Here is a 19,742-nt window from a genome sequence, read left to right on the forward strand (position 1 = left end):
AAGACTCTATTATTTTAGTTATTACGTGGAATCATAATATACGTATCTAAATATAAATTTGGATCCTTCAAGTGACATGAAAGTCTCGGAACTTAATAAAAGAACTCCAGAAAGAGAGTGGAGATTATGTGATGATCACTCACCAACTTCACAAATTGGAATATTCTAGCTATAATTTCTTCACAAAACGAAAGCCTAATGGCGTGTGGGACCCGCCCCCATTTGTCCACGCGGATTAAGACCTGTGAACCCCACCCTATCCCAGCATTGCATGCTCGCTCAGCAATTGACGTGGACGATTCCCTTATTCCCAACTCAGAATCCTTCACTTACCCGTACACGTCTTGTCCATCTCATCAACACCAACATATACATATGTAAAAGAAAAGGATTACATTAATTTAGTTTTTTTTTATTCTATCTATTTCTTGTCATATTTATTTTCCTAATATATTAGTACAAATTAAGCTAACGCAACTTTTGTCAAGTTCATTGTATCTTATATGATTTCCAGCTTAAATTAATTTTAGTACAGGCATTTATTTTATATATATATATATAATGACAAATTAACGAATCCCTTGCTTGCAAATTAAGCTTCATATATGCCTTCAAGTTTAAGAAAATAATATTTTAATAAGTAATATTTTTCTTTTAAATTTAGGATTTATTTGGTACAGTTGTTGCTTATTGTTTTTTTTTTCTATTTAGTGTTTGCTGATTTAATTATTTGTTATTTACTGTTTAATTATTAAATATTTAATAAAATTATAATTTATTATTATTGTTGTTAATATAAATTAGGGTCAAATACATGAATATCACAATTAAGAATAAAATTATAATTAAGTCATATCACCAAATTTAATTTTTAATATGTCATTATTCTCTATATATTAGGATTTTACACCATAATTTAAAAATTCTAGATTCCAATTTATAAATCATAAATCATAAACCATATAAAATATATTGTAGACTTCTAATTTATAAATTTCAATCTTTAAAATTATTAAAAATACTGATTTTACTAGTTTGATATAATCCAAAATTATGACTTGATATAGTTGTAAATAAATTTTTAAAAGATAAATTTCTGTGTAATTTTAATTACATCAATATTCAAATTCAAATTTTATTTTACGTTTAACTTTTTCATATATTTATATTTTGCATCTTATCGGAATTTCATAGTTTTATTTATTAATTTTGTCAAATAATAACTGATTTTGACAAAAAAAAAACTGCAAAATTCCTATCGTTTCTAGGCTAGAACAGTTTTGAACCGCAAGCATTTGACATAATTAGAAATATTTTTTTTTAGTACCTAAGACTTGTAAATAGGCTTAAAGCATTATTTGGCTCCTGACTTATCCAAAATTGTGTCATTTGGCCCATGACCTATTATTTGGTCACATTTGGTCCTTGACCTATCCCATTTGGTGAAATTTCACCCAGTTTATATGAATACTAAACGGAATCGTTATCTCATTGATAAATAATGATATTTTGACACTTAAACTTGAAACGTGATATTTCTTAAAGTTTTTTTTCCACATTATGTGGAAATAATTAATTAGATTAAAAAAATAAAAAGTAAATCCTAAACTAAAATTTATTAAGTTAAAGTGTCAAAATATCGTTACTTATCAAATGAGACAATGATTTGCTTAAGTTTGAATCCAAATTGGGTGAAAGTTCACCAATTTGGGATAGATCATGGGCCAAATGTAACCAAATAATAGGTTAGGGGCTAAATGATAAAATTTTAGATAGATCAGGGGTTGAATAGTGCTTTAAGCCCTTGTAAATATTTAATAAATTCATTATTAAACTGTAAGTAACCCTATAAATTAAGTAATAAACACATATTTTAAATCAATTAATATATAAATTTAATTTATCTTGTCTGAAGGTAAATCAAGCATTCATCACTGGTGATAGTAGTTTGAAGTTTGTTGCAGCAGTATAATGAATCAATAGAATGCATCCAAAGTTATAAATCTCATTTGTGTCACTAGTTAGTTTTGTCCTTTAAGATTTTTGTTAGAATTTATATACCCTCAAGTGTGAATAGTCAAGGGATACCATACAATAAAAAGAACTAAAGTTAAGTGCTATCATGTGAGAAGAATTAAAGGAGAAAATAAGTTTATTTTAACTTAGAAAAAAAAAAAATTGTAACGGCAGCTCTGTGGAGCAAAAAGTAATACTACTACTTTCCTGCTTTTTACAATAACAGTTGATTTGTATTTTATATTTTGAATGAATCACCAATCAATCTAGCTGCTGTTACCATTAATATAATATTGAGAGAATAGGAAAGAAGAAGCAAGCAAGCTTGTGTTATGCATTTGACATGTCGGGAATAAATGATATAAATGGACCTACCACATTCCACATATTATAATCTTTTTCTTCCGTCATGTCTTAACGGCTACATTAGACTAATAACGGCTTCTTTATTCTTACTAAAACAATAAGGTCCAAAAATACTGAAATATTTATATTTTTTATTGATTAATTATTTGGGCATCCTAATCTTCACATATATATATAACTTGTCTTGTCATGACATGCTCAAAATACATACTTATCCCAACCATATTATACCAACATAAAACAACAAAATATAAACGCCGCCAATCACTAATACTTTTGTTTATCCTTGTAATCTCCTACAATTATTGCACCTCAATCATATATTATTCATAAAATACTGAATTTTCCCTCTCACTTAACGGGATTATCACTTTGACGGTCCAGTTTAATTTGCAAGACACTAGAGAAATGCCAATGATTGATTGTTCATGATATAAATGATATTATATAAAACGAATTAGACACGTAACTTTATTAGGGTTCTCGGATCAAATGCTACGTGCTATAATTTGGACCTTCGAATCGGTCAAGAAGGTTCAATGGAACGTTTTCCCTTTAAGAAAAAACCTCATGCGGCTAGATTAGAAACTCCACAGTACGGAGGACTTCTCTTAAAGTCAGACTCCTAATAGGATAAGGAGTCTTAATACCAAAAGGACATCTAAAAGAAGAGGTATTCCGTTCTACCTTATAAATAGACAGGTATGGTTAGATCCAATGGTATGTTAATATTACTATCTCACAACTAGTCTTTACTCGTCAACCCTTCCAAAGCACATAATGACTTAGGCATGGAGCGGGTTCATCGAACTCTGACCCCTCTCTAACCCTTAGTTCTCCAGAGGACTCGACAAGACATTCAGACTCTCAGTCACAAATTCAGATACATATTTATCATTGGTGTGGTGAGCGCGGACCTCGATACAAAACACGTAAAATTCAGAAAGCTCAGTAATGACAGAAGAAAATTGCATTCAGTGAGAAGTCCATAGAGAAAATAGAGAAGAATCCACTCAAGAATCTGGACAACAGCCTTAGTTCGAGCCTCAATACCAAAGACTGGTGGGTGCAGTCTCTCAACAATTTTGCCAGAATTTGGGAACGATACAAAAGAAGATGGATGACATAAGGGTTGCGCATGCAATAGAGATGGCAAAACTTAAAGAAAACCAAGAAAATCTGAAGAAAATCTGCAGAACAATCTCAACAATATAGGTGAGTCTAGCCATCGATCAGCACGAACACCCAGGGGGCATATTCAGATCAAGAAGCCCCTCCAGACTATGGGAAAGATCAAAAAATTCTAAAGATAAGCCCAACCATCAGTTAGATGAAAGGATGTGATCCCCATGTAGGCTTCGATCAATTCACAGGAAATATGATGATAGAAATAAATCGAAGGAGGCAGATGAAGATAAGCCTGACAACAAGAAAGAGATGTATGAAATCCTCAAGAATGAGATTTTGGAGAGGTCCAACACATACACCGGACCTTCGGCCCTCACGGATACATGCACACCTTTCTCCAAGGAAATCCAGCGTCAGCCGATGCCAGCGTCAGCTTTCATATCCTACCTTCAATCAATATGGAAATAGTGGGGATCCGGTAAATCATGTCAAAAAATTTAAGAGAATTATGGAAGCCACAATTAGGAAGTTCGTGACAGAACTAGGACTAGTGCCTGACATTACGAATCCCATTACTTTGTACTATGATAAGAATGGAGCCATTACACAAGCAAAGGAACCACAGTCTCATAATGCATCCAAGCACTATCTTAAGCGATATCATCTTATCTGAGAGATTATAGCCAAAGGAGATGTGACAATAGAAAGAGTACCCACAGAGGACAACATTGCAGATCCGTTGACGAAGGCCTTAACCCAAAGAGTTCATGATCATCATTTGAATTCGCCTGGGATTAGTTTTAGAAACAATTGGGTTTAGTCCAAGTGAGAGAGATGTAGGGGTTTTATGTCCTATAAACAATTGTTTTAGGATATAAACTAATTGTAAATGAATTGTTCTTTTATCATTTGTTTTATGAGATATAATACATTTAACTATATAAAGGCATTGATCTTTTATCACAACTCACAAGTTAATAAAATGAAATCTCAATTTTATAATAAGTTAATAAACTTAAAGTTGCCTCAAGTCAAGTAATATGTTTAAGGATAAACATAATGTTGTTGAGACTTGCATGTAATAATGTCTTCTATTATGAACAGAAAGCTGATCTCACAAGCTTTAGATATTCAGATATATAGGTAGTTACATGGTTCCGATGAATGAGTTCATTAGGATTGGGGACCCGGCTTGAGATAACAGGATGGATGGATTTATCTAGTGTCACATGTTTCGTCTCAAAGGTATTAGTAGGTATAAGTAATCTTCAGACTCTAACAAACATTATTTAGTGATTTTGGATTATGGAGTGTGATGCTTTGACTCTGTTTAAACACGATCCATAACAAGAGGATTCATGGGGTGTGTGCAAGCAGGCGTTGGGTATCACATAAAGTAATTGCAGGATAGTTAATGTTCGATTGAGGATTCGTCACTCCTCTTGTGGAGAATTAACTTGAAATCTTTGCAAGGTGATAGGGTTAAGAGTCCATTCACTTAACCTATCTATTCAGAGTTGATTCTACCTGAACAAGTAAAACAAACGTCTCATTATATGTAACTTGACATATTCCACAGTTACAAATTTGTTTAAGGATATAGTTGATGAAGGATCGAATTATACTGGACCTAATACGAAAAGGTAAATGTCAGTATCAACCTGGCTTTTATCGCTCTAGTAGCTGAATTCAAAGTCTCATTCGAACCTCCGAAGGCCTTTAAAATGAAGCCCTAGCATATTTTTTTGATAGAAATATTTAACGAGGCAGAAGGTTCGGAGCTGTCAAAAGAAATATGGGAAGTATTTGTGGATAGAAGTTCGAGGAGAGAAGGAGTTGGAATCAATATATTTATTAGAGGGCCTAAAGGGGGTCTTATTCAAATAAGCAGTAGCCCTCAATGTTTTGGAAACCAACAACGCCGATGAATACAAAGCACTCATCCAAGACCTACAAATCTTAAAAATGATCAGACCAAACCGTGCAATAATCAAGAACGACTCAAAACTAGTGGTCAATACAAGCCAATACACAACATAAAAAGATTCCATGAAATCCTACCTACAAATGGTTAGAGACCTATTAGTCAAAGTCGAGCTAGAAGGGTGCAAAGTTGAGCTACAAAGAATCCCTCGAGAGCAGAACGATAAGACAAATTCATTAGCTAAAATGGCATCGTCCCTAGACAGACCTTGGATGGGTACATGCTTGATAGAGCAAAAAACAAAACTATGTACCGAAGCAAAGGAAATATTGTTCATAGACAACTCAACTGAATGCTTCTAGCGCTTCTAAGGAATTTTGCTGCTCTGTTCCGCTTCTAGGTTGCATTGCTGCAACACGATAAATTTTCATGCTTTTTCACCAAATTTGGAACATCAACAATGGTATTATGCAATATCTAGCTGTGGCTGTAGAAAATATAGGTTATTGGAACCGCGAAACTTTTGGGAACATTTTTTATCGTAAGAAGAGATTACTTGCTCGTCTTGACGGGGTTCACCGTAGGTTGAATTTTTTATTACGGGGGACCTTCTTAAGCTTGAAAGAAACCTATCAAATGAACTTAATGTTGTATTAATCCAATAGAAGTTTATGGTGCTAGAAATCAAGAGTGAAATGGATCACTTATAGAGACCGAAACACGTCATTTTTCTATTCATCTACTATCATTCCTCATCGACAGGATAACATTGAGGGGTTAAAAGACCAAAACAGAGTCTGAATTTAGGATGGGGTGTTACTTTGAGAAATGGCTTTCAATTTCTTCAAAGATGTTTACACGGAGGAGCAGGTTGTCTGACCACTACTTCGAACTCGGGTAAGTTTTCCAACCTGGGACGATGTTAATCTGGAGAAGCTCGTTAGTCCTTTGGATGGGGAAGAAGTTCACTAGGATTTGTCTCTATGTCAGGTTTGAAGGCACTAGAATCAGATAGGTTCCAAACAAAACTTTGGAGTAATGTAGGAGGCTCTATGTCAGACATGAATCATACGTTGATTATGCTAACCCCCAAAATTTCACTAAGTTACGTCTGATAAGCCTCTACAATGTGATTTGTAAAACAGTTACCAAATGTCTTATGCAACGTCTAAAGAGTCACCTAAAGTACATGATCGATCCTTTTTGAAGCATCTTTGTGCCTGGAAGACAAATTGTAGACAATATTATATTAATGTAGGAAGTTGTTTATTCTCTATGAAGCAGACAAGTTTGAACGGGCTACATGGTTGTAAAACTTGATTTAGAAAAGGCGCATGGCCGAATTAGTTGGAGTTTTCTCTATGATACTTTCTTGATTTGGCTTGCTGGATCATTAGATTTCGTTCATCATTCAATGTATGTCCTCCCCTACCCTGTTAGTCCTTTAGAATGGTGAGAAAACATCTAATTTTACGCCTTCTTAAGGCCTTAGACAATGAGACCCTCTCTCGGTATACTTATTTATTTTGTGTATTGAGCGTATGAGTCGTTTAATCATGGATATTGTTCAGGGGGGAAGTTGGAAGCTTTTTTAATCTTCTGAAAGGCCCATGCCATTCTTATGTCTTCTTTGCATACGACATTATACTGATGGGAGAGGCATCAGTTGAACAAGCCTATATTATTCTATGATAGCTCGAGATATAAGGTTAGCTTGCCAAAATCTCAAATCTCTTTCTCAAAAAAATGCCTGAAGTTGGCTTATCCATGCCATTTGCACAGAACTAGGTGTTCCAAGTACCTTTGATATTGGCAAATATTCGGAGGTGCATTTATTTCATCAACGAGTCTCGAATGAGCAGTTTAAGGGGGTAATGGATCAGGTTCAGGGAAGGGTTGGCAGCTGGAAGGTTGGTTGTATGCCACTTGTAGGGCGAGCAACCTTAATTTGTTCGTTCATGTCTGCCATCTCAATGTATGCAAGATCCTGCCTATTTCTATTTGTAACTGTCTGGGCATACTCAACATGCGCTTTCTGTGGGCATGGGGGGCACTGACCAGGTATAGAAAATTCACCTTGTTAGCTTGTACATCATAAAAAAAACTCATCATCTAGGGGGGGCTCAGCATCGGGACCTTTAACGATTTCAATCTGTCGCTTCTTGCAAAGATAAGTTAGAGTTTTCTAACCGAAGAGACCACACAGTGAGGTCAAGTTCTTTATAATCTATATATCGATGGTCATCAAGTTTTGACTATATTTCGGCCACAAACATAAAGAGCCATATGTGGAAGTGCATTTTGAAGCTCTTTAGACATGTTTGGACAGAATAGTGCAAAACAGGGTGGATACACGGTTCTGGTTAGACATTTGGGTAGATGAGAAGGCTTTTATAGTAGGGGCTAAAGGGAAAATCTCGCATTGCATTGCATGCTACAAAGGTCAGTTGCTTCTTACTGGAACCCGTGTGGATTTGTTGTTTCATACGAATTGCTTCCATTGTTATTGGGAGGTGAGTGTGGAGCATACGTATTGAGAGGATAAGGATACAAACTATGCAACAGAGGTCACTCATAGATGTGCCTTTTATAGATATTCTTGATTTACTTTTTTTGCTGATATTAGTAGGGGTGTTCAAAAACCGAACCGGACCGAAATAACCAACCGAACCGATGAATTTTGGTTTTTCGGTTCGATTTTCGGTCTAATAGGTTCGGTTTCGGTTTTAGATATTGAAATATATCGGTAATATTGGTTGGTTCGGTTTTTTTAACAAAATAACCGAAATAACCGAACCGAACCGAAATAGAGATTAGTTAAATTTATTATATATTAGTTATCTATTAATTATCTAATTAGGTTTAAATGTTTTTAATTTTTGAATAGTTTCTATAAAACTCAACCAGTTTCTAGTATTAGTTATCTATAAAACTCAACCAGTTTCTAGTATTAGAATTTAAAAGAAGCTATTAATTTCAAAGTTTTAAATAATCTTTTTTTACACCTCTGCTCCTCTAGATCTCTTAATCACCATCGCCAAGAGATTTTATGGACCATAACAATCAAGCACGTATAAGATTGGTTATTTTAATTTTATTGTATAATTTTTCTTATTTAAATTCTAGATGACTATGGTTATAAGATATATATCTAACTGTAGGTTCTTTCAAAAAAAAATATATATATATATACCAGTAGATGTACCTATTGTTTTACATGTATTTTTTTAATTTTTATTTTAAAAACCTAATTTAGTAAATTATTCATTAAATTATTATGATTAAATTAATTAGTAAATTGTTTATAGTAAGAAATAAAAAATTATTTTACAAATGCTATAACCGAAAACCGAACCAAACCGAACCGAAATACTCGGTTCGATTGGGTTCGGGTTGTAAATTATTCGGTTAGATTCGGTTTTAATTTTAAGGCTTATTCAGTATTCGGTTATTTCGGTTCGGTTCGGTTTTTAGACCGAACCGACCGTTGAACACCCCTAGATATTAGTGACTCTATATTTTTCTCATATAATCTATATATAATGTAAAACAGTAACGATGAAGTTGAGATGTCACTTCCTCCTTTTTTACTGATAAAAAATATAATATAAAATATAATATATTAAATTTAGTCATATTATTATATTTATTTATAAAAAGATTATTTTATCTTTACTATATCTAAGAGTTCTACAGAATTTAAATCTATATATAATATAAAACAGTAACGATGGAGCTGAGGTATCACTTCATTATTTTTTACTGATAAAAAATATAATATAATATATAATATATTAATTTTAATTATATTATTATATTTATCTATAAAAAGATTATTTAAATTAAATGTGAAAATAAAATAGGCTTAATACATACCCAGCCCTCTAAAGTTGTCCATTTTATTCATTTAACCCCCTCAACTTAAAGGACATCCTTTTAACCCCCTAAACTCCAAAAAAACACTACTTTTAACCCCATATCGTCCGACGTGGCATTGACCTAGTCAACGTTTGTGTCTCAAACACAGGAGGCGCGTGGGAGGATTTTGTTCTTGCCTCCAACGGGAAAAAAATGCATACAGCCCCCTAAAGTTGTCCATTTTGTTCATTTAACCCCCTCACCTCACGGGACAACCCTTTAACCCCCTAAACTCCAAAAAAAATCCTAGTTCCAACTCAAGTACGGGTATTGGAGATAAAGAAGATTTAATTGGTGTCTTTCTAATTTTTAATTGGTGCTTTTTTTGGTCTCAATCCACGTTGGAATTGTAAAAAATGCTTTAACTTTGTATGAATTATGACCACAGTGTATATAGATACAGTGGAAGGCAATACAAAGGAAGAGTTAAAATCTGATTTGACATGAAGTATAGAATACAGTGGAAGAGAAGTGATGAATAAATGATATTTATAGCAATTTTTCAATATTAAGGACTTTCAAAAGAAGAAAGTAGGAAAGAAAAGAGCAAATTATTTCATCATATTAAAAAAAGGTAGTCATTACACAATATAATGCATACAAGAAAGGTAGCTATTACACAAGATAATGCATAGACAATATAAGAACAACAGCAAAAAAGAAAGGTAGTCATTACACAATATAATGCATACAAGAAAGGTAGCCCTTGCTCGACGAGCACATATGCTCTTGCTCGCCGAGCAGAAGTCCTAATTGAAGTTATACACACGGACAATATTATATCTCGGCAGTCTAAAATATGGGGTTAAAAGTAGCGTTTTTTTGGAGTTTAGGGGGTTAAAGGGTTGTCCCGTGAGGTGAGGGGGTTAAATGAACAAAATGGATAACTTTAGGGGGCTGGGTAATTCGGGATACACACGTGTCACGCGCGTGATACACACGGAAAACATTATATCTCGGCAGTCTAAAATATGGGGTTAAAAGTAGCGTTTTTTTGGAGTTTAGGGGGTTAAAAGGATGTCCCTTAAGTTGAGGGGGTTAAATGAATAAAATGGACAACTTTAAGGGGTTGGGTATGTATTAAGCCAATAAAATAATAATATTTAATTATATAGCACCTTTATATCATTAATTGTAATTATTAAATTATATTTTTGTTAATATTTATATATTAACATGAATCCATACATCACACGGGTCAAAAACTAGTTAGAGCTTAATTACGTCTGTTCTGTTGTGTTTTTTCTTCTCTTTCTATTTGTTTCAGGGCTTGTTAGCCGAGGCTCACCACCCATGTAAAAAAATATCGTAGTATATGAATTATTGCAATAATTGACAAATAAATAAAGACTAGTAAGGTTTATTTTCGTTGAGAAGAAAAAGAAAAATGAAATTAAATAGGGTTGAGAAGCATTTGTGATGACACATAAAGGAAAATGATATTCAAATAAGGGCTAATTATAAATCCAGCCCAATTAAAAGGGTCCATTTACATATCTAACTCACTTTGCTTCAATATTACCAAATTAGACACTTTCATTCACTTTGGACAACAATACCCATATTTCTATTCGATCCATTCTTCTTCTTCGATCGATTCTTCTTCTTCTTCTTTCTTCTTCGATCGAATCTTCTTCTTCGTTCGATTCTTCTTCTTCTTCTTTCTTCTTCGATTGGTTCTTCTTCTTCTTCTTCTTCTTCTTCTTCTTCAATTTCTGATACCAATCGTTAGTGATTATTGAAGTATTATGTTCAATTTCCCGTAGAAATTGTATGTTTTTAGCTTATATACATGTTTTTCTTGCTAGTCTTGCCTCTTTCTTCATATGTAATGGTATTGTTTCAATTTCCTCTATTTTCCACCATTTTCCGTCAATTTCCTCCATTGTTGTCGCATTTATGATGAATTTGTCGCATTTCGTCACAAATGCGACACCACTTCACAAATGCAACAATCGCTGTCGCATTTTGTCGCAAATGCGACAACTGCTGTCGCATTTCGTCGCAAATGCGACAATCGCTGTCGCATTTTGTAGCAATTGCAACAACTGTTGTCGCATTTCGTCGCAAATGCGACAACAGCTGTCGCACTTCGTCGCAAATGCGACAACCGTTGTCGCAGTTGCGACAAATCTTGTCGCATTTGCGACGAATTCGTCACAAATGCGACATAACAACAGTTCAATTGTTAGATTTTTTTTTCTTTCTTATTTTTTAAGATTTCCTTCCTAATCCTCTTCCGCAGACACTAGTTCTTCAAAGGTTGAACGAAAAAAAATCTCTTCTCTCTATAAACCACCGTCTTTTCGCCCGTTTGGGATGACAAGAAAGACGTTCAGAATCTGAGAAAGAAGATGAATTGAAATAAGGGTATTCTTATCCAAAGTGGATGAAAGTGTCTAATTTGGTGATATTGAAGCAAAGTGGGTTAGATATGTAAATAGACCCTTTTAATTGGACTAGATTTGTAATTAGCCCTTCAAATAATCCAATGCTTTTGAGACCGATACGCAAGGGCACTAATTAATATTATTATATAATTTAATTTCGCTTAAAAACATTGATTCAAGATTAAAAAAGGAATATTAATTTAAGGCCTAAATTTATCTATAAAAATAAATTGGTTCTTTAAATTGTAGTAGTGTCTCACCAGTTCTCTAAATTTACTTATTTCGTATTACAAGTTTCTTAAATTTATTTATAAAAGTAAGTGTATCTCATCAGCTCCCTAAACTTATTTATTATGTAACCACTAAATACAAAAACTTATTAAACTTAAATTCTAAAAATAAAAATTCATTCATTCAAGAGGTAATTTTTTCTCTTCTCCTACCTTTCAACCTATTATAAAAGTTAGTGTTGTAAGTTTAAGAGATCGAATGGATGAGAATTAAGAATTAATATTATGATTTTTGTATTTTTTTTTTTAACAAGTATGATTTTTGTATTTAATTATTATAAAATAAACAAGTTTAATAAGTTAGTAGATCACTTAGAAAGTTGAAGAAACTACTGTGATATATTCTATAGACCATAGTTTAACTATGGTTAAAAATAAAATAATCAATTCAAAAATCAGGTCCAATGCTTGACTCAAGTACTATATCATATATTATACATAATACATGACACCGAAAGTATTTCAATTTAAAATATATATCTCTTTGGGTTTTTGTTTATTATAAAATAATACAGTAATATATATATATATATATATATATATATATAGAAATAAGAACTTTGTTTGATACTGCAGTTTTAGGTTAGAATATAATAATCACCTTTTTTTTTTTTTTGTTGAAGAAGTATTGAGTAATTATTATCTAAATTAAGTAGTAAGAAAGAAATTAAAATCATAATTAACAAGCAAACCTAACACTCACACTACCAATCAAGTGTGTAGAACAGTAGCTATAAGATACAAAATGCAATGTTTTTTTAATTATAAATTAAAGAAATTAGTTGAACTCGCTTTATTTATTTATGATATATATATATATAACCTAGATACACTTATAACTACAAGATTCGTTTCACATTTTCAAATACATTAATGTTCTCTTATTCTGGAAATTATTGATATGAAATAATACCAAATAATTATACAATATGGATTTTGTACCAAAATAAATAAATAAATTCAATCAGAAATTTGCTAATTTCATAATAAGGGGATGCTTATTAGCTTTTAGGTTTTAATTATGATTATCAGACTTTTATTATAACTAAATTTAGAGACATTTAAGGAATAATGCCTAAATTTAGTCTTAACGTTTCAATGGAAATGCATATTTAGTCTTAAAATATAAAAAAAGGTATAAATTTAACTCTAACATCTTCAAATAAGGGTCCGTTTGGTTCAGCTGTTGCGGTTCCTGTTAGCGGTTTACAGTTGCAGTAAGCTGTTTGCTGTTGCAGTAAGCTGTTAGCTGTTTAATTACTAGTATTTGGTAAAATTATATTGAACTGCTGCTGTTTGGATTTAAAATGACTAAAATGGACATATTAAATTAATCAACGATGAAATCATAAAAGGGAAAATGTGAAAAAATACCTATAATGTTTACAACTAGGAATAATTTTACTCTTAACGTCTAAAATGGTGTAATTTTAGCCATAACGCTAGCAGCTAAGAGCAATTTTACCCCTAACATTGACAAGTTGGGTCGATTTCAAATATTATTAGAAAACATAGATATTTTATTTCTTATTCTACAGCAATTGCACATATCAGTAGTTTTAAAAAAGAGATTTCATATTTTTTTGTGATTTAATGATAAAATTAAAAACTAATATTTATAAATTCGGCGAAATATTTGAATTTTTTTTGTCGAACTCGTACAAAAGATAATATTTTTTTATTTTCTTAAAAAAAATTCATGTCTAATCATATGTTTATGATCTGTTACTAACGATGATAAAATGGTATGTGAAGTGTAGATGACAATATTCATTACCAAGAAGGCAGTTTGATAAATTATTTCTCAAATTGACCCAACTTGTCAATGTCAGGGGTAAATTTGATTTTGGCTGCCAACAATAGGAGTATAATTACATCATTTTAGACGTTAAAGGTAAAATTGCTCATAGCTATAAATGTTAGGGGTATTTTTACACCTTATCCTATTATAAAATAAAAAATATGTTACACAAATTAATAAAAATAATCTATATAAAAAATAAAAAATTTATTGAACGCAACAAAACATTGTTCTTCCGGTGATTATTTTGTAGAAATATAAATAATATTAAAGAATAAACATATTTTGTGGAAATAAAAAGGATAATTTTATCAATAACAAATAACTACAAACAACTGTTTATGAAAAGCTTCAAATAGGAGCTTTTCGTGAAACGCTCCAAAACGCTGCAGATTTCAGAAAAAATGCTAAAAACTGCGGTTATATAAACCTAACCAGACGCTATTTTTCCCGCGATTTGGAGTGAAACGCTAAACGCTCCTCCGAAAAGCTAAAACAAACACCCTCTAAGATTAAATTTAGTCTTGTGTTACCGAAAATCTAAAGAAGAAAAAATAGTTAGATTGTTATTTATTTGTCATATCGGATATTCCAAACAAAAACCGAAGTAGTTTTGTATTTTTTTTATTGGTTATTTGTAATTATATTCGTAATACAGTAAATATTTTACACTTTGACAAAAAAAATTATGATTAACTTGTATGTATTAGACTTATTTCAAAAAAAAAAACTTATTGTATTAGACTTTAGTTGTTAACAATTTACCAGATTTTTTATAATTGTGTTAATAATTAAATATTTTAGATATAATTTTTATTTGAAAGGTCTGAAGTAATAGTTAAACAATATTCAAATCTGTCTTTTCAAGAACTAAAATTGATTTTACTTGAAAAGATTAAATTTACACAATTTCATACGTTAGAACTAAATATATATTTTTCTTAAGACATTGGGGCTAAATTAGAACTTTATCCTTAAATTTAATTAAGACCATTTTTACAAGTATGTTTTTTTTAGCGTATAAGCTAAAAACATACCATTTTTATGGGGAAACTTCATTTGTTTTGTGTTTCCTTTCCAAAATTTAGAATACTTCAATAATCTCAAAAATTGCTAATGGTTGGTATCAGAAATTGAAGAAGATGAACCGAAGAAGAAGTTGAAACGAAGAAGAAGAAGAAGAAGAAGCGGGAGTTGGAGCTGGAGCAGAAGCATAAGTCGAATGGAACCCATATTTGTCTAAAAGGGATGAAAGTGTCTAATTTTATGAGATGGAAGCAAAGTGAGTCAAATATGTTAATGGACCTCTTCAATTGGACTAGATTTGTAATTTACTGTTCTTTTCACCTCTTTGGGCTTTGGACTTTTATTGAATCGAAAAATGGGTTTGATTGTCCATTTTTTTTATATAATATAGAATTTGATAGAATATATAAGGCATCTTCCGGATAATTCAAATTGAAGCAATTGGGGTTAATTAGTATTAGCAGTTAATAAAGTTTGGATAATATTATGGAAAGGATACACAATTTTAATTTGTGTCAATAAAATAACTTAAATTTGTTTTTGTCCTAATGACGTCACTTTGAACATTTTCCAGTCATATTTTCGCTGAAATTGCTGATGCGGAATTTCAATGACATGTTGGCGCCAATTGACATATTAACAAAATGTAACTACATATTTTTAATTGATAATCGATATGTCTGTGCGTTAATTTGTGGTTAAAATTTTAATTGATAGTCCTTCTTAATTGGTAATCGATATGTCTGTGCGTTAATTTGTGGTTAAAAAAATGCTCATAATGTTTACAACTATGAATAATTTTACTCTTAACGTCTAAAATGGTGCAATTTTACTTATAATGCTGGCAGCTAAGAGCAATTTTACCCCTAACATTGACAAGTTGGGTCGATTTTAGATATTATTAGAAAATATAGATATTTTATTTCTTATTGTACACCAATTACACATACCAGTAGTTCTAAAAAAGAGATTTCATATTTTTTTTGTGATTTAATAATAAAATTGAAAATTAATATTTATAAATTCGACGAAATTTTTGAATTTTTTTTGTTCAACTCGTACAAAAGACAATATATTTATTTATTTTCTTAAAAAAAATTCACGTCTAATATATGTTTGTGATCTGTTACTAATGATGATAAAGTTGTGCATATGTGAAGTGTAGATGATAATATTCATGACCAATAAGACAGTTTGATAAATTATTTCTCAAATTGATCCAACTTGTCAATGTTAGGAGTAAAATTGCTTTTAGTTGCCAACATCATTGCACCATTTTAGACGTTAAGGGTAAAATTGCTCCTAGCTATAAATGTTAGGGGTATTTTTGCACCTTATCTTATTATAAAATAAAAAAAATGTGTTACACAAATTAATAAAAATAATCTATATAAAAAATAAAAAAATTATTGAACGCAACAAAACCTTGTCGGTAATTATGTTATAGAAATATTATAAATATTAAAAAATAAACACATTTTGTGAAAATAAAAAGGATAATATTGTCAATAACAAATAACTATAAATAATTGTTTATAAAAATGCTCCAAATATGAACTTTTCGTGAGACGCTCTAAAACGCTGCAGTTTCGAGAAAAAATATTAAATATTACGGTTATTACACCCTCATTGTGTATGAACACGAATGCTATTATCCGAATAGATATTAAAGTTAGTGGCGGATTTAAGTGGTAGAGTTGAATTTAAGTTATGAGGACGACCCATAACAAAGAGGTTGGAATAATTATTATTTTTAATGGGAATTGCATACTTATCCCTATGTATCAATTTTGTTTGTTGAATAATTAAATAAAAATAGGGGAGGCGGGTGGGGTCTAAAACCATATATTGATATTAATTAAAAAAATGAAACATGACTGGGCAAATATTTATCTGGTTTGGTTAACCAAGTCAGCACGCAAGAATTAAAAAGCTGTGATTGACCTCTCCCCTTTTGCCACCTGTGTTTGAATCATTGAGTGGGCCTTATTTTCAGCATAGACAAGCCAACCAAAGAACCACAACTTCTCCTCCATCATCATCATCCACATTCATTTTATTTTTTCTTATGTAATTAATGAACTGATGGTTACCTGTTTTACCAAAAAATTTAGAATTTTCCTCGATTTATAGCTACATAGATTAAAAAATATCATTGATGTGTTAAATGAGTCCAAGTACATTATATTCAATCCTAGAAAATGGTGTAATAGTAAAATTCAACATCCATCCATCCAAAATCACTCCCCAACAAGCAAGAAACCCAAACTTTGGGTGAGCATCCGTTCAGTTCGGTTACTATCCAAACCGAACTGTCGCTTTATCACATCGAAATATATTCTATTTTCATGATCGAATAAGATTGGTAACCGAATATTACCAAATCGGAAAATTTTCAGTTCGGTTCGATTATCGATCGAATAACCGAAAAATCATAATATTTCTGATAACATCCGAGTTTACAGGCGATGTCGTTAGTCACTATTAGATGGACAAACACCTAGAGGAGGAGAGACAAGAAGAATCTATGAATAGGACGGATGGATATGAACAAAGGATTCATCCCCAACAACCTTATCATGCTAGATACGACATCTTGAAGATGTGCCAAAGGTTATGCATGTACAGGTTCGTGGAAAGGTTATCTAGGGGATCCGTCACGAAATATGAATAAAAAGGAGCGAATGTCTATGGTCGTATGTCATTTGGACGGTTACGAGAAATCCTAAAATGAGGTGTTATTTCTTCTAGAGAAGAATACTGACACTTTTTTTTTTCGATTCCTAAGAATACTGACACTTAGTAGAGAGTAAATAGCCATTAATGAGAGTAACGATACAACGACTCAATTAAACTCCAATTAAGGCAAGTATGTTACAAAACGGTATATATGTACCACCCATGAGACACCTGTTTAAGTAAGTTAACTATCACTTCCTAAAGTATTATTCAATATCCATTTATTCTCCAATCCTATATTGACTTTAGCATCGGAGTGTCCCCCGGCCAAACCCAACGGCGCCTCCTAGGGAAGAAATAAGCTAACAACAAAGGAAGGGTTAGGGGTGGACCAAAAAAACCGGTCAAACCAGTAATCGAACTGAAAACCGATAATTCGGACCGAAAAAAACGGTTAACCGAACCTGTGGTTTTCTTAATGGTTAAAAAAATATATAGGTATCGGTTTCGGTTTCGGGTTAGAGTTTCAAAAACCGCGGTTAACGGTTAACTGAACCGTTTAATAAATATAAATTTGAAAAAAAATAATATATAATTATATAACATATATTATATAACATATATTATATAACAAAGATTATAAGATTAAAAAAAAGTCTTTAACATAGATTATAACATATATAAATATAAATATAAATATATAACATAGATTATACTTGAATGTAAACTTAATGGATTAATGTTGTAATAAGTACTTTGACGGTGGTGAAGCTCTTAGCCTAGTGGTTGAGAGCTTGCCTATGACTAGGGATGTCATGGGTTCGAATCACATCCGGGTCTGGTGGGGATTTTTCTTTCTTCTTTAATGTAAGCGCATTGTGCGCAAAATATTTAAAAAAAAAATACTTTGACGAAATATTATTTACATTTCTTTATGTTTTAAATGTAAACTTGATGGATTGTTTTTTAGTTCGGTACTTAAGTTTGAATTTTGAACTTTTATATGAATTCGTTTCGTTTGAGTTTTTGAAATTATGTGTATTTTAATATTATTTAAAAATTTAGGTTTGGGTAAAAATTATGGTTAACCGTTGATTTTTAGTTAACTGGTGAGAATTGGTTAAAAACCATTAACCGAAAAACCTAATCGAAACTAATGGTTAACCGGTTGTATGGTTAACCGATTGATATGGACCGGTTTCAGTTTGGATGGTTAAAAAACCGTTGATAACGGTTCGGTTAAATTTTTTGCCTAATGGACCGATTAACCGAACCGTGCCCACCCCCAGGAAGGGTAGTTATCACATTGGTGCGGTGATCGTGAAACCCTACACAAATAGAGTTTCATAAACAGTGGGACGATACCAACTACCGGGGTCCCATGATACCCATATCGATTACTACCTCGGTTTCGACTTCAGAAGAAGTACTAGTGGAAAATCTGGATAATACATCCCCGTCTAGTTTCTTGAATGAAGCGGGAGCTGTTCTTGCTGCCTATATGAGTCAACGTTAGGAAAATCGTTTAATTGAACTTCTCTCAAGGATGGCCGCTAGAATGAAAGCATTGGCTCCACCACAATCATTGCCACAAACTGAAGGAATCTTAATAGACACAAATGTTCCCTCAAGAAGTATGCCGCATAAATCCAGCATTTTGCATCCCATCTCAATAATAAGTGAACATATTCCTTATACCTTACCTCCTCATATTCATGGTGGACAGGATACAATGCCCTGTTCTAGAATTGATAAACTTAAAACAACTCCAAGTCAAGTAATGTGTTTATGTGATTAAAATAATATTGTTGAGACTTGCATGTAATAATGTCTACTGTTGTGAACAGAGAGCTGATCTCACAAGATCTCACTATGCCATTTTTCCTTTCACATGACAAACATTTGTTTTCGTGTCGTCTGAATATTTTTTGTGACAGTATTTTAACTGTATGTCATCTGAAGGAGAAATAAAAATGCGCTCGATTCTCAGATGACATTAGGATTACAGAATCCTGTCATCCAAAGAAAATACGCGTTTTCGTTAAATTTGATGCGCTCAACAGATGACACCTCTAATAAATGAATGTCATTGTATGCCGAAAACAAAAAAACGACAAATGAAATTTCACTTACGCGGCCATACCAAATTGTAGGCGCTCTATATCATTTGACTGAAATTTCAGCTGATATATAAACTGTTAAGC

This window comes from Euphorbia lathyris, chromosome 10 (genome assembly GCF_963576675.1).
Source record: "Euphorbia lathyris chromosome 10, ddEupLath1.1, whole genome shotgun sequence".
NCBI lineage: Eukaryota > Viridiplantae > Streptophyta > Magnoliopsida > Malpighiales > Euphorbiaceae > Euphorbia > Euphorbia lathyris.